Below are 16,363 nucleotides of genomic sequence, written 5' to 3'. Positions count from 1 at the left end.
GCGTTTATTCCTAACAGCTATTATTTAGTCAATGTGTGTGAAATATTTCACATCCTGTCAGAGTGTAATAACATCGTCCGGAAAGACCCAGAACATACCAAAGTGGCATTTACAGACCACTTACCTTTTATCCCTTATCATCAGTAACTTCATTGTTTCATTTAAAGTACGCAATTCTCACAAGAACGATAGAGGAAACTTTGTGAAAGGGAAGAAAAATGGAAAGTAGAGAGAAATGGAAGTTAGAAAGGAAACGTCACATCTTACTCTCCCCAGAAGATACCTTCTTTTCAAATTAAGCTGGAAAAGTCTGATTATTTAGATAAGGAAACAAGAAATGAGGAAAGGGGAGAACTAACCTGTCAATGGAGGAAATCAATCTCTGGTCAAAATTTTTTGTCCAAAGTTGCAGAAGTTAATGTTTAAGGTGACACATGACAGGAAATAGACACCTATTAAGTCCCTTAAGAAATCCCAGGGGACTGCTAAATAAGGTTTGAAAGAGGGCAACCTGATGATTAATGACACATACAAAGGACAACAAGATAAGAAATTACGAGAAATGCTGAAAGAACAGACAAAATTACAAAGGCAGAAAATATAGAGTGAGATTAGACAGAGTAACACACAGCTGAGACCAGGTCATGGGAATAATCCTTATCCAGAGAGGACAGCTAAACCAGTGCTACTAGTTCATTAATCAGATAAACAGCTCCAACAGCTTCCACACCTCAACATTAAGAAGGCTACTCGTTGTACCTCTGTTTCACTGGCACTGAAGTCTCACTTCCTCGTCTCAGACATGTTTATAGGGGGACTGCTGCACTTTCTGGAAATCCTGTAATATCTCTTTCCCATTTTCAGAAGAGTTTATTCAGAACAGCTTATTATAATACATTATGTCATAGTTTGGGTTCCACTTTTCTGATCCCTACTACCCCCCCTCCCCAGAGTAGCTCACTGAATGAAATATAAAGGATTTTTCTCCGACTGCCAGCAAAATTATGTATTTACCCCCCTTTCAGAAAAACAAGGTTCCCTTTCAAAGCCGTAATAGACATAAAATGTCACCTCTCTCTCATACCACCCTTTTGGAAGGTAGGGGATGTTGAAACTATAAGGCAAAAATTAACATGAGCACTTACATCAAAGCTGGGCACGTCGTTCAGACAAGCCTATGTTGTAAGAACATGAAATAAATCCACACAGTGGAGACAACATACAGAAAACTAACCCTGGATTTACTGCTTTGTCACCAGCAGGAAGTGAGCAAATGCACTCCTGTAACTCTGGCTACCAAACCGGGTCCCTACGAAACACCCAGACACTACACCTTCACATGGGTGGCTTTTATTGCTCCACCTGTGAAATTTCATTTCCTTCTGGTGCAGAGACAGGGTACATGCACAAACTATGTCAGACTACAGAGCAAGACACAACTGATGCACAAAGAAAGAGGCAGAAAATGTAATAGTTCATAGACATCATTGCCTATTTTACTCTAAAAACCTAAGTCACTGGTTTGTTATAAACTGGAAAGGAGAAGAAGTTTGTGTTACCAATTGGGCGAGATTATCCATGACATAAATCCACAAATTCAAATACCAAGGGACTTCAAATGCATACTGAGTTGATTTCAAGTCTTTTACGGAATTGCTTAAAAGATAAAAATAAAGTCTGACACACTGGCAATCTATAAAAATAGAAAGATGCATTATTATCACAGTTTTACCACTGAAGTATAACATGACCTTCAACAATTCACTTCAGGCCATTTACTTCAGCAGCAAGAGAGGGTTCACCACCCCCAGCTCACAGATGTACAGGAGAGCTCAGCATCTGACAAGCATTTGTGGGACCTCAGGTGGTAGGTGCTGCTGAACACCAGGTCGGTGCTTCAGGGTTGCACAGCTGCGGTCCTCAGCCCGATCACTTCTCTCAGAGGGGGCTGTAAGGAAGCTTCACTTAGCCATCAAAGTGGTACCTGGGTTACCAGCAAAGACAACTCATTCCTGCACTTTTCCCGGTAACTAAATGGAATACGAAGAACAAATACCAAACCATACACGGTTAGCTTTTGAATGAATAACAAGACTACTTTCACAAACAAAAATGAGCCAATATTTACAGTAACTCCAAGGTTTCAGATAAGTAATTCGAAGACATCGGCTATCACCGTTTGAAACAAGCACCTAATCACAAGCTATTTCAGCATCTTGACTATACACTGCTTCACAAGCTTCCATAGGGGACAAATGTGAAATAAACAAGTATCCGATACTACTGGAGAATTCCCAGTTTTATTTACCCAAACATCCAGAAAAAACAATAAACTAGTGGCAGGGAAGAGGAAGCAGAGTTGCAAACATGTTCTTACCATCCCCCTAAGAGCAATGCAGAAGCACTGTTACTGCACTCTAAGGACAACAGGATCAAGCCTTACCTCAGCCCAGACCTGCAAACTCTCATGCATAAGCAGTCATTTCTATAAGAAGAATGAATTAGAAGATTTATACACAAGTACCTAGAAGTAGGATTGGACCCGCAGGCATCTGGAACCATGAAAAAGGAGTTTACAAGGTCCACCACAGGCACTTATTCTCCCACACCAAAACATAGCACTGTCTCTTTCACAATAACCACCAAAAAAAAGGCAGTTTTATTTGACATGACAAAGTCCAATATGTATGTATGTGTATACATATGATGTAAAATATATATATACACACATACATACACATTTTTTCTTTTATGGAAAAAAGTAAACAGAATCAAGACACTTCTTAGCTGACAGACATTATCTTTGAAGTTTTCTTTTTAGGAGGTTAAGACGCATGATTTTTAAAGAAAAAAAATAAATTTAAAAGCTACCAGTCTAAAATATTTTAACTGCACACTTCTTGTCCCCTGAAATGAAACATTGTCTAGCAACTGACCAGAACCTGAAACTGGTGGTCTTTTATGTAATTTGTCTGAGGATCTGAAGGTGTCCTATACATAGCTTACATCTACTAGATTCCTTAATCAAGGTATAAGCATTTTGGATTCTTAACCCTTTAAGGGCTGGCATATTAATCTTCTGTTAAATAAGAGCTTTGAGTTAAAATATCATCTCAGACACCCAGGTTTTATTTTAAGATGTTAATTGTCATATTTGAGATCCCATTAAGGCATTAAAAGTAAGTTACAGTTCCCAACTTCCTCCTGAGAAATTTCACAGATCAATGAATTCTCTTACCTTCACAAAGCTTTCTCAAGAGCCACACCCATGCAACTGATCCCCTGGGCTGAGGACAAGAACCTTCCACAATTCAGTATTACCTTGGTAAGTTGGGTCATGCAGGGACGGTGGTGTGCCAAGATGTGTAAATGGGACGTAACCCAACAGACATACTAGAATCACCTAACGTGGTACAGTCACAAAATTGTATTGCCTCATTCCCGACTCACATAAAAGCTATTTCTGTTCATGCTTTTTAATACTGCTTACTGAAGTAATGCCATTACTATTTTGTGAAACACTACAATGCTGTGATTCATGCCCTCAGGGCTTCAAACTCTTTCCACTGACTGACAGGAAACGTGGACACCTCAGGTCAGGGGACAATCAGGTCCCTGAAGTAGACAGCGTCACCTCACAAGAGTCAAGGCCCTGACATAAGAGACTCTAGTTTTAAGCCCAGACTGAACCACAAATGCAATTTGTTTCTAACTGCAGGTTAATTAACAGCTTTGTAAGATACAACCAATCACCATATGAAAAATCCTTAATCTTAGATTTGGGTATTTCAAGAATAGACTACATACTGTAACTATAGTCTTAGCATCTGAGAAACGTACGTCCCATAGTTACATAGTAAAGGAATGTCTGAAACCTACCTAAATACATAGGAGACAGAAAAGTAAAGCAACTCCGTGGGAAAAAGCATGCCTAGCTGCTCTGTTCAAGTCCCAATGAAGTCAACTACAGACTTTTCTTTAATTTCCCTAGGAGTTAAATTAAGTCAGAATCTTCAAAAACCACACTTCAGTCATGAATTTCTGTATGCGCATTTCAGGCCCTGGTAAACTGAAAGTGATCTGAATACCCCACCTTAAAGCAACCTCAGCCTTCTACTGTAACACAGCCAAACTAGTTTGTCATCCAGAAAAATTATTAAAAACATGTAAATATTCAGTCTTGGTTACATTTTTCAAATACAGAACATACTACGTTACCAGTGATGTGGGAAGTATCCAGCACTCCACATGCTGTTGAACCATTCTTTGCTCCTCTGACAGTCACTTCTGAACAGCTGCAAATGCATACAGGCTACAGTAAAACTGATGTTTTCAAAATTTAAATGAACAAATGTCACATGATTTCAATTCTGTCAAGCTGGAGTTTTACTAAAACCAGCCAAGAATAATCCTTCCCCAAACAACATACTGAAAGTGTGTTTATACTGAAACTGAATTTCTGTACTGATCAAGACAAAAATAAATAGTTTGGGGACAATTTAAGATGGCTCAGAAAAACATCCGTTAGGAAAATTTCAGGTCTAGTAACCAAGAACTCCATTCCACCTGTGAATGCCTGACCTCACTCAGCTGTCTGCTTATAAAACAAAGGGCAAAGAACAAAACAAAGCCTGCTATGTTTGATACTCCCTCTCAACTAGTGAACATCTACATTTACAAGCAGCAATTTCCTTTCTACATCTCCCAAAACAAACAAAAAAGCTAATCTTAACATAGCTTTTCTCCTAAAGAGAAGGTGTGATAGAACTGAAAAAGGGGACCTCCAGAGATTCCATCCAAGCTCAGCTGTACTGTGATTCTGTGATCTTCTCGGCTTTTCTATTTTAAAGTCAGATTGTTTTGTTCAGGCAATCACTTTGGTGTACATACAGATTTTAAAATGACAAAACTAAGTTGTAAATTCTGAGTTTCAACACCTTCCTTTAAACCTGTCCTTAAGAGGCTATGGGCAGCTGAATACAAGTTATTCTGTTGGTCTTTCACAGTACAAAGACATCAGGCACTCTTTTTTTGTCTCTCTGAATCTCATATCGTGCATTCAGTTAAGAAAAGTGGCAAAGGCCACAGGTGCAGAGCTCATCTGCAGCGGCCGCCTATCAGCAGGGAACTGATGGCCACCAGGAAGCCAGTAAGAAGTCCCTTTGCATTGCCAGGCACAAGTGGAGCACATCTCTTCTGAGCATCAATCCCTTCTCCGGTGCATGCTGCCTGAAAGACTAAGGCCCCGATACCGAGTCCTACAGAATAACAAAGCATGTGCTGTTAGAGGGTAGAGTTGACTGTTAACCTACAGTGGACAAACTCCCACCCCACAAAACTAACTGGAATGTTTATACTACTGAAGTCACAAAGGTGCTAACAGACTTGTCACTAACCTCTGGGCATATCAGAACATCGGGACGCTTTTTATTACAGTGTCAGGAACCTGCCATACAAGCTCAAGAAAATAAATGAACTAACAGGAACTCACTCTGAGTAATACTCATCTGTCAATAATTAATCATATATAGAAAGAAAGAACATGATCAAAGAGGATGACCTGAACATTGTGTCTCTTTCAATGAAGAGAGACAGTTGTTATGCTCAGATAATGGCCCACAAAGGCAAACAATTCAAGAGTAAGTTTATGAACAACCTAGAACTTCTATTAATTACCAAGAGGGAGTTTCCAAGTGTGGATTGCATATAGCCAAGTGTTTGTTCTTCCCATCCTCCAAAATACACTAGCAAGTGGAAAGGTAGAAATCGAATGTAAATGCTTTCCAATTTTGCACTTCAGCAATGCTGAAAAAAATTGTAGGCAAACTTAGGGAATTCATGGTTTGGTTCTGTGAACCGGTAATTGTAAGATACAAGAGTGTTTTCCAAAACAACCTGCGTGCATAGCACAGAATTGCCTATGAAAAGGAGACCCACAGCCAAAAGGTATAAACAACAAACTTGTTGGCCAGCACAGCTACCAAGAAGAAATTTGAAGTATTTATAAGCTCTTTTTTTTCAGATGAATCGTGGGCAAGTACAAATTTTATAGAAGTTACATTTCCAATTTTACCCTGTGGTGATGCTTCAAGCAAAAGGAATTGCTTCCACAGCAGCACAACTTTATTCATGATTTAACCAGGCTTATTTTGGTTCAGTTTAGCTGGAGTAGGTTAACTTCTTATACTGAAACCTAATGCAAAACAAGTTTATTATTTATTACTGATACAGGTTTAACTCAACTAGTTCACACAGAGACAAGACAAACTGAACCTAACCAGAGAGCTGTTTTGCAAAGTCTCTTCATCTGAAGTGTTTTATACAGATACATATAATTTGGTGGTTTCCCCCATTATTACACATCTGGCTGCAATTATACCACATGAGTTTTATGCTACTTGGAAACTTCACAGATAAAAATCACATGCAACCTCTAAGAAAAGATAATGAAGGGAAAGCATCTCAAGTTTACCACACAAGATAGTGAAGGCAGGGAAGTAAAACAAAACAAAAAAAACCCCACCACCCCCAAAAAAGGCCCTTGGAGCTGGCACTGCTCTCCTGTCTACAGCAAGACTAGAACAAAGTTTAAAGGGCAAGAAAGAAAAAGCTTAGCTTTTAGTGCTGGACTTTAATCCGTATTAGCTCCTGACAGTAAAAGTTTTAATAACTCATGTTCATAACCATTGGTAAGAATTCTGCACCACTGAGCAATCTTAAATGTTCATAAATGTTCCTGTTTTATTAAGGAAATCAAAATGTTACAGGTCAGAAATGTCTAGATTTTTCCTTTGGGGCTACTGTCATTGCACTAACTGTAATCTACACTAAAAGTCAGAAGCTCACAACATTAAACACACACATATATAAACCTAGGTCTTCCAAGCATCAGAAATCCAATATAAGTGCTATCTTGTAAAGCACAGAGCCCACCCTTCCAGGAACATTACAGTCCAAACTACTCCCAGACCTGCAGCACTCCAGCACAGCCAGGAATCCTTTCCCAACACTATCTACCAAAGAAAAATTATGAAAGGGAAAGAAGGAACACATGATATTATTGAGCTAACCTACAGTCATACAATCCCATTTGCAAAGGAATTGGTATCTTTTATACTTATGACAAAGAAGCCCCACGGCATTGTCTGTGTCAAAGACCTCAGGTGCAGAGGATGTCTGCCTAAGCTTAAGATGGAAAAAAATGCACTTTAATGTTCAACTATGAGCTCCAGCGTGTCACAACGAACAACACATGCCAAAAAGTCAGGTGGGCCTCCAGCAAATGCATACTGGAGAAAGAAAAGGGACTGCCAGAAAAAGATTTTTCAGGATGGAGGGAGGATACTGGCAGTTTTGAAAGAGTTTGAATACAATGATTTTGTAAAATGGTCTGGTCTCTTTTGTCCCCTCAATTACCCAGTGAGTACATTTCACGACTTTATTTCTGCTATATATAGCCTCAGAAATGCATTTGCTTCCTGAGAAACCATCATTCATTTCTGTGATTGCCTCTTACTGCCTTTTTATTTCCCTCCCCTCCTCTGAGTAAGCTGCTATGTCCTTCCCCCCACCCCTCCTAAAACCAGAGTTCCCCCCTTCACATCACAGTCTAAATGTTCAATGACATCATTTGGGCAGGAAAACCAATAGCCCCTTCTCTTGTTAACATATTTCTTGGTTTGAATTGTTGTTACTATTTTGCTCTCCTTTTTTCCAAGTTTGAGAAATTTCTCTGGGATACATAAAAAAAACAGGTTCAGCTGTTCCCTATTAAAGAGGTGTATAACCAAGGAATGCTACACAAGAAGCAACAGGTGATGTTTATTAACACTGATACTAGATTTCCACTAGTGTGTGCGTCCTGAATCTGAAGAACAGTCAGACCAACAGCCTAAATTTAAACACGCTTCTATACAGTTAACACAGCACTGCCTGCTGCAGTCATATGCAAAAGTGTATTAATGAATTCACTGGCATATCTGGCTACAATACAAATTAATGCCAAGGCTTCTTAGTTCATCCATTTTTCAAATCCCCAACATCACTAGAGACTGCCAATCAAGGACTAAGCAAATTGAGTGTTCTCTTGAAGGACTTGATTTGTCTCTGTACACACATTAGCTATAGCATTCCTGTTTGGTTAAAAACAGGAGGAAACCATTTCCCTTACCATCACATTATCCAAACACAGCCTTCCAAAACTGCGATTAAAACACTTTGTACAACCTTGGCAATGTTAACTTACCAGCTGTACACTGGAAAGGAACATTAAGTTGCAAAGGAAGAAAAGAAAAAGAACAAATGCACTATCATTTAGACAGCATACCTCCCCCCAAAACAGACCAACAGCTACTATTTTCCAGAGTCAGCATTTCACAGATCTTATTCATAATAAAACAGAAGTCATCTTATCCCATACCATTTTAAAAACTGCATTTTTCTGAAAAAGGTATTTTTAAGCTCTCCAAAATGTACACTTTAATCTACTAACAACAGTACAAACATAAGAAGTATCTATTGATTAATTCATCTTATTTAAGAAGTGAACTTCCAGTGTAAGTAGCCTGGACTAGCATAATGAAAAAATATTCAACTAGGCGGGGGAAAAAAAAAAAAAAACCCAAAACCCTTCATACTGAGGATTTTATAAATAGCTTATTTTTATATTATCCTCCCCATCTAAAAATCCCACATGAGCACAGAAGTGAGGTGATCTGAATATAGACCTAGAAGAAAAAACACAGAAAATTTCTCTTTGGGCCTTCTTTAGCACACGTCATTGTGTCATCATCACACTTGATGATGACATCATCACACTTATCATCATCATCCTGACTTCAGATGTTCAGATTCAGACCATGTATAGAGGGACACTCAGAAACTTGAGGATAAATGAAATGGAAATGTGAAATCAACATAAGCAAGTTAAGAGCAGCTTCCATCACCACAACAAACACTCTTACTCAGGGGTGAAACAGCCCTTACTTTCCATTGCACTATTCTTCACAGACCTTTTTCCACCTGGAGATTCCTACACCTGGAGAAGCTATCACAAAATGGTGACTGGGCTAACTTCCAAAACAGTGCTTTCACTCCACTCTAGAAATGTCATGGTATTTTTTATTTTCATTGATTTATCTCAGTGCATCTTTAAAGGTGCCATCCAAATTTTAAGGCATATTCTTAAAGAAAATCAAGAGTATGGACAAGGGAAATTAGTGTGGCATGACTACACCATAACTGTATTCCCCCAGGCAGAAAGGCCTTAAACCACTTCACTGAAAGAGACCTTTTTCAAGTAATTTATCAAGCAGACTACCATCAACCCCACAGGGGATCATTCTTCCTCGGGGCAAGAAACTGTAAAATTATATTTCACAGAGGGTGGGGAAAAACGTCCCAACTCACCTTTATGATTGTTCACACCCATAAACTACCACAAGTATTTATTTTGTATTCATTACTTCAAAAAACACCACGTTTGGGAGTCTTTAAAGCCCCGTTAAAATAGCTAACTACACTTACAGAAAAATTCAGGAGTTAAAGGGTGCTTGGAAGCTACAGATGTGGAAGAGAAACCTGTGACTTGCTAACTCGACGCATCACCAGCAAGGTACAACTTCCCCGCCCTCTGCTTATTCCTCTCTTAAAAAAGAGACCGCAGGTCAGAGGCCTCCTCTACAGTTAGATGCCGCAGCTTTGATCGAATATCGTAATCAAAAGAGAATCAAGTTACCACATTGCCACGTTCCAGCATTTCAGGATGGAAAAGGATAAGGTCCTGCCTGCCTCCCTCAGCAACGTTAAGTACAGAGGGATGCCAGATGATCCCCATCCCATGAGCAACAACTCTTAAAACTCTTTGAGAGAGGCATCATGGGTCTGTGGAGCCTGTTCAAGCAATGAAAAGCAGTAACACTAGTTCTGACTCACAAAAGGAAAACAGCCAAGCTGAACAAACACATCCTAAAAGACTGCTTGTATTTAGAGAAAGATAGAGGGACTTGCAAAGCGATGCAGCTCCCAAGACATAAACTCCTCGGCTTGAACTTCAGACTTCAGCAGCATCGCTGCAACACGAGAGGATAAAGAAGACAGATGTTGTGAGTTTTACTTTCCCATCAGCAAACCTAGTTCAAACGGAAGGCAGGGAAGGCAGCGGTGGCCGTTTCACCAGACCGTCAAGGTTACTCCTAAAACACTGCCTGGGAAGGAGACCACCAGATCCGCTTAACGCTTGCCGGCCCCGTTTTCCGCTGCTCCTCACCACCCGGAGGACCTCCCCAGGAGGACCGACGGGGCAACGACCACCGCCGGGCTGCACCAGCGGCTCCCGCCTGTGGGGCCGGTGCCAGCGCAAAGCCTCCCGCTACGGGGGGGGGGTAGGGGGGCTGCAGGGCCGGGACCCGCCCCGCCGCCCCGCTCCGACGGCGGGGGAAGGAGGGCTGCGCTGCCAGACGCACCGCTCGCCTCAGCCCAGCCTCCCGGCGGACGGCGCTCCGCGCCCGCCGAGCAAGGCGGGCTCCGGCCGCGGCCGCCCCCGCCCCGCCGCGCGGCCCGGGAACGGCCGCCTCCCCTCGAGGGCGCAGACCCGGCCGCCTCGGCCCGGCACCCCCGGGGCGACCAGGGCGCTCCCGGCGCCGGGGTCGAGGTCGAGGCGGGGGACGCCGCTGTGGAGTTAATCGCTAACTCGCTGCCCCGCTTCCTCAGAGCGCTCCTCCCGCCGGCGCCGCGGCGGCCGGCAGCCCCAACGGGGCGGGCGCGGCTCCGCTCCGAGGGAGCCGGCGGGCACAGCCCCACGGCGACCGCGACCCGCAGCACGGGGGCTGCCGCCCGCCACACCTACCTCCCCGCCGGCTCGGCTCGGCTCCTCTCCTCACCTTCACCTCACGGCAGCGGCGCGGGGACCCGCGCGGGGTGCCGTGCCGTTCTGTGCCGTGCCCCGCGGCGGCGGCCGCCGCGCTGCCAGCGCCGAGGCGTGAGGGCGGCCCCACGTGCGCCGGCTGCGCCAATCGGGGCCGCCCGCGGGCCGCCCCCCGCCCCCGCCGCCGCCGCCGCCGCCGTCCCGGGCCGCCCGCGAACCGGCGGCGGGCCGAAGCGGAGCGGTGGCAGCAGCCAGGGCAGGAAGCTGGTTTGGGAGGCAGGAGGAAATCAGCGCGTTGGGGCGGCACTTTGGGGTGGCTGGAGGGGAGGGAACAGAGAGACCCCAAACGCTGCTGACGGCGGGCCGGGCGCCGCCGCACGGCCAGAGCGCACGGCGGCGGCGGCCGGGGCAACGGGGGGGGGGCGGGGGGAGCGGGCGCTGGGCGGGCGGGGGCGCCCGGGTGGAAAGAGTTCAGGCGGGCAGACCTCCTCCCGCTTAATTTACGAAGCGTCCTTCGGGCTCCGGCGTGAGCTTTGCCGCGCTAAACGTGCCGAGGGAAGCGGGAGCGCGTTGACGCCCTGTCACGGAGAGCCCGCCGCCTGGGAGCCGGGTCTGGCTCTTCCAAAGGGCCCGAAGGTTCCGCGGCGCAGGGCGACGGCCGGCGGGACAGCCCGCGGCCGGCCGGTGTGGGGACGGGCGCGTCAGCCCGCCGCCAGCCTCCCGAAAGGCGTCGCGTTCTGCCGGAGCGCCAGGCTTCGAGTAAATCGTGACGGGGCTGGCGGTCCGCGGTCCGGGGGCGAGGCGGGCAGCAGGTTGCCCTCGGGCACGTTCTCCCCGGGGCGCTGGCGGGGTGTCCGGCTCCGCGCCACGCTGCTGGAACGGCGGGGGCTTCGCTGGGGCGGTACCGGCAGCGCCGGGCTTGAGACCAGCGAGGTGGTTAGCGAGGAAATAAACATGCCTGACGCGGCAAAATAGTTTTGTACTTTCTTCTACAACGTCGGATGCGTACACGCTGCGGTTTTGTACGATCGTCAACGTGAATCGTAGTTCGTACATTTTCCGCCAGTTACTGAAAAGGTGAAAGTTGATTGTTTGCTCGGCCTGGGCGCGTTCTGATCCCTTCGTTTAATCTAACGGTTCTTGGTGTTAACGCGGCGGCGGTTGTTCGCTGCCGCCTCAGCTCTTCAGTCCATTGCGCTCAGTTGTACTGCTGCGCCTTTAGACCTCTCTTAAAAATGCTCTGAAATCCATTCGGTGACTCATATTAGTTTCAGTAAATTTTGCATGGGTGTCGTGGAAACGGGCCAATCCACTTCTGTTGGAGGCAACAGCCTCCCACAAACGCCTTGCTGCCTCCCCATCTCATGTATATAGAAGTTCGGCCCCCAGCGGCCTTCAGTTTTCCCTCTATATTAAAATCAAATTTCCAACAGATAGATCCCTTTCTTGTGCGAGGCTAGTTGCCCATAGAGTTGAATGTCTCCAGCATCCATGGACTTCTGGCCAGATGCAGAGCCATGAAAAGAAAACGGGGAATAGAGGCCGCAGTTCTGAAAGGCAAAGCTGGAAACAAGGTTACTTTTTTCTGAGTAATCTGAGCCTTGAGACCTTCAAAAAGTTCATCACCACCTCTTCTAGAAAGATAAACTTGGGAACATCCAGATATGTGATCCATTTTTATCTACTATCTAAATACCAAGTCTTTTTAAATGTCATTTTCTAACTTATCTGCAACCATACACACTGGTAACACTGAAGCCGAGATGGTCATTTATTTGCCTGATTCCACGAACCAAGAAGAAAAATGCAGTCAGGAACAGTAAAAAATGACACTTTGAAGCCCTTCAACCCTTTATCCCTTATTTCTTCTTTTAGTTCTAGTGTATTTTGGTGGGGTTTCATTTTTGGGATTTTTTTTCAGGGTCTTTTTTTTTCTCCTTTTTTCCCCCTGTAGGTTCTCTGAAGGCAATATATTTCAGATAAGTATAGAACTTGAAGTCCAGCTTTTATTTTTGTGGCTACCCAAACCTTTCAAATGTGTCTCATTTTTGCTTCCATCATCTTCTGAGGTGATAGTATTTAATTTTGGTTAGTCGATTGTTGCTACTAGAAATGCTAAATTATACTGGTGGACTTCGGTTTATATTTAAGCATATAGCCTGTCATTTACAATGACTTGTACTGTTCTTGTAAAACGTCTTCTTGAGTGTCCTTGTGCTTGTCAGGCTGAGTGGCATGCTTGTGCTCAGCCATTGTTCTACGACTGGATAAATTTATTATTTAGACAGCGCACCAAAACTGTCCGGCAGACTTTAGCCTTCATGCTGAATGGGTCTAGGCAAGCAAGTGGGTTTACACATGTAAGTAGCCATAAACAACACAAAAAAGATGTGTCAGTCAACCGTGATTTGAGTGCCTAAGGGTTCTGACAAGTAATATCTGCTGGATTTAAATGAATAAATTTGAGAGATTAATGCCCACAGCAGCATGCCAGAGTCCTTCCCAGAGCTTACCGTCTTCATAGTAGAACAGGACATGTTTGTGTCTCTCCTACCCCAATCCATGGTCTGTTATCTCAGTACAAATTAACCTCACCTCTAACCTAAATGTTCTTGCAGCAATCTCTCTGGCCAGGAAGCAGAGCTTAAACCTGGGAAGTGATATTCTCTTAAGCCATTTTAACTAAATCTACCAAAGCACATCTCTGAGAGCCATAGTGTTTGCAGGCTTGAGATCTGGGAAAGAAACTCTGAGCTTGCCTGTATGTTCTGTAGTCCTGTGGGATCAGGAGGGAGATCCAGATTCTGAAACGATCACTTTCCATCAGTTCCACCGCAACAGAGGTGAAATAGAGATATTGGTGGTTTTCTGGACCTGAGATTCGTCTGAGTTTTCAAAAGCAAAACCTAGCCTTTGCTCCAGGAGCACATGAGACTGTGGAAATGGCTTGTGTGCAAGACACTTAAAATTATATTTCAGATAATGAACTGCTTCCAAGGAATATGACCTCAGAATTTAGGCTAAAGTAATGTCATGCAGGCCTGGAGAGCAGGAAATCTATTACAGCTATGCAGTTGAACCACCAGAGTGCCTAGGAGTGTCACTGATAAACAGCTTGCTAAAGGACTGATGAGCAGGATGTCAGCCGTCCATCACGGCACTAACTATGCAGGACACCCGGGAAACAATGTTCAAACATAATATTTAAAGATATGTAGCATAAACTGAATGCACCAGGCTGGTAATGACAAGTGCTGGCGTTCATGCTTAGTGCATAGCTAAAGTCACTAACCAAGTTAAGTGTATTACAGGTGCAAGACAGGATAATCACTCGTGAGAAAGTGAATGATACAATGTACTGATGAACTATATGGAGAGGGGAGCTGTATCCTGGACTTTTGGATTTCTCAGGCTGCAGTGCTATGGGAGCTGGAACTGTGTTCTGCTGTCACCGACATACGGTACTCCTCTTGCTAATTGTGCTAGCCCTCGGATCAGAAAACCCCACACGGCAAATCCAGGCCTCTGATTAAAAGGAATTGGGCGAGTCAGGCGACTGGGTGGATGGCAGGGGCAGGCTCTAGAGCAGCCGGTGTTCCCATTGCTAGTGGGAAGGCAGCCAGCCTCAAAGAGTCAAGAGGTGGGGTCTGTGGAGAGCTGACAGCAGAAGGGTTAGAACCTTGTGCAACACGTAGGCAAAAGTGGAAACTAGTCCTCTCTGATGAGCAGCATGTATACTGAGAACCTTGTGCAATGTAGGTAAAAGTAGAAACTAGTCCTCTCTGATGAGCAGCACGTATACTGCAAAACTACAGCATATCCCCAGTGTGTCTTCTGAAGGACCATAGCTCTGTTTTTCTTTTTGCTTCGGAATGAAATACGCAGTATTGGTTTTTCTAACAATGAAAGAATGCTTCCATATGTAAGAAAGTAAATGGACAGAATTGCACCTGTATTTTTTTAAAAGGTACAAACAAGTGTTTAACATAAAAGTATACTTCCCATCACCCTTGCTGAGTCATATTTTCTTCCAGAAGTGCTCAGTATTAGCAAGTGTTGCTTAACAAAAAGAAATTTGGTACAGTCTGGTCCACAGAATTAATATGATTTACTAATCTTTGCAAGAAAAGCAGTGTGCATCTGCGCACTGCAAAATTGATAAGTCTGTGTTAATAGATACAGACTTCTTGGTGATAATAACGTCATTTAACAATTGCTCCCACCCCTTTGTTACCCATGGAGGGAGCATTTGGGAATTCTGCACTTCTTCCAGCAGCAGAAAGTATCGGCAGGTACCACAGGAAGCATTCCTTCTCTATACTCTTTTGGAGTCTTCCTTTCCCAATAAAGAGCACCCCAAATAATACCTTCTTGAAAGTATTCCTTCTATGAGGCTGAAAGAACAACCAGAAGGATTGAGGCTGGGAAGCAAGTCAGACTGAACAAACACCACTTTATAGGAAACAGCCTCTATATGGGATGTTCCACAGCAGGATCTATAGGACATGTAAAGGAAAGCAAGCATTTCATTGAGGCCCTCTCATCTGACAGAACCATAAAGTAAGAGCAGGAAGCTTCAATACTTCAAAATACCAATAGAAGTCCAGTATGTAGAGGATGCTGTTCCACAAGATTGTTTTAAGACAGACAAAATGAAGCACCACAAAAAAAGTGAAATAATATTTCATCATCATTTTTCTGTTCACTGTGTTTCTTCACTAATATCTTCTGGTGTTTATTCATTTCCTGTTTACATTAAAAGTAATATCCCTAACTGCAAACTCAGGTCTCCTCTAAGCCTCATCTCCAGTTGAAAATTAAAATGTTTAATTAAGTATAAGCACTGTCCAAAAGAAATAGCCCTTAATTTAAATTTAATTAAGATAACATCAAGAGATATATGTATGTGTCTATGTGTGGAAAACCCAAATCCCAAATTACTGGCATACATTAGAACTGTCCAGCTTCCTAAAATGAAGGTAGTGGAGCTTGTTATCACAGAAGGTGCATGGACCAGGTTAAAAAGAGCTATGTAAAAATGAGATGAAGAATTGTCTTCCATGACCTGTGATACCTCAGAAAGCTTTCAGGCACAAAGCAGACCAGTGGGGAGCACAAGCGAGCCTCAGAGGTCTTGGAAATGTTTGTGACGCTTTTCTAAATTTTCTGAAAAGATGAACTTTTCTGAAAAGCCATACAATGGGTTAGGCAGCAGTGGGAGCTTTAAAGGGATTTGATTAGTGCGTGCTTGTAGGACCTGGAAGACCCTAGCATTGTATTAGATCTGGTTGGCTTAGTCACTAATTACAGCTTTTCTTGAACAGCAGATAAAATCTATGCATAATGTTTATCATTACCAGGGGAGTGACATCACATGCTGCCTGACCTAACAAAGTAGATGACTTGACCACAGAAATTCTAGTGTGATTAGTAATTTGGTATGGGGAATGCAACACAAAATTATATATCATTTGCACAGCATGCCTTTCTGTTTATCAC

General features: G+C 43.8%; 1 protein-coding gene across 2 annotated transcripts in view; it reads right to left on the bottom strand.

Annotated features, from left to right (window-relative positions):
* STXBP6 (syntaxin binding protein 6) overlaps positions 1–10,942 on the bottom strand; it is a 116,885-nt gene extending 105,943 nt beyond the window's left edge. For both annotated transcript variants that reach the window (XM_049825822.1, XM_049825825.1), the window contains exon 1: positions 10,847–10,942. The gene's annotated coding sequence lies outside the window, so the exon portion shown is untranslated. The remainder of the gene's footprint in view (positions 1–10,846) is intronic.
* Between the last annotated feature and the right edge of the window lie 5,421 nt (positions 10,943–16,363).

Source organism: Accipiter gentilis, chromosome 22, assembly GCF_929443795.1.
Source record: "Accipiter gentilis chromosome 22, bAccGen1.1, whole genome shotgun sequence".
Classification (NCBI taxonomy): Eukaryota; Metazoa; Chordata; class Aves; order Accipitriformes; family Accipitridae; genus Astur; species Astur gentilis.
Note: the sequence above shows the minus strand (reverse complement) of the source record. Positions and strands in the feature narration are given on the sequence as shown.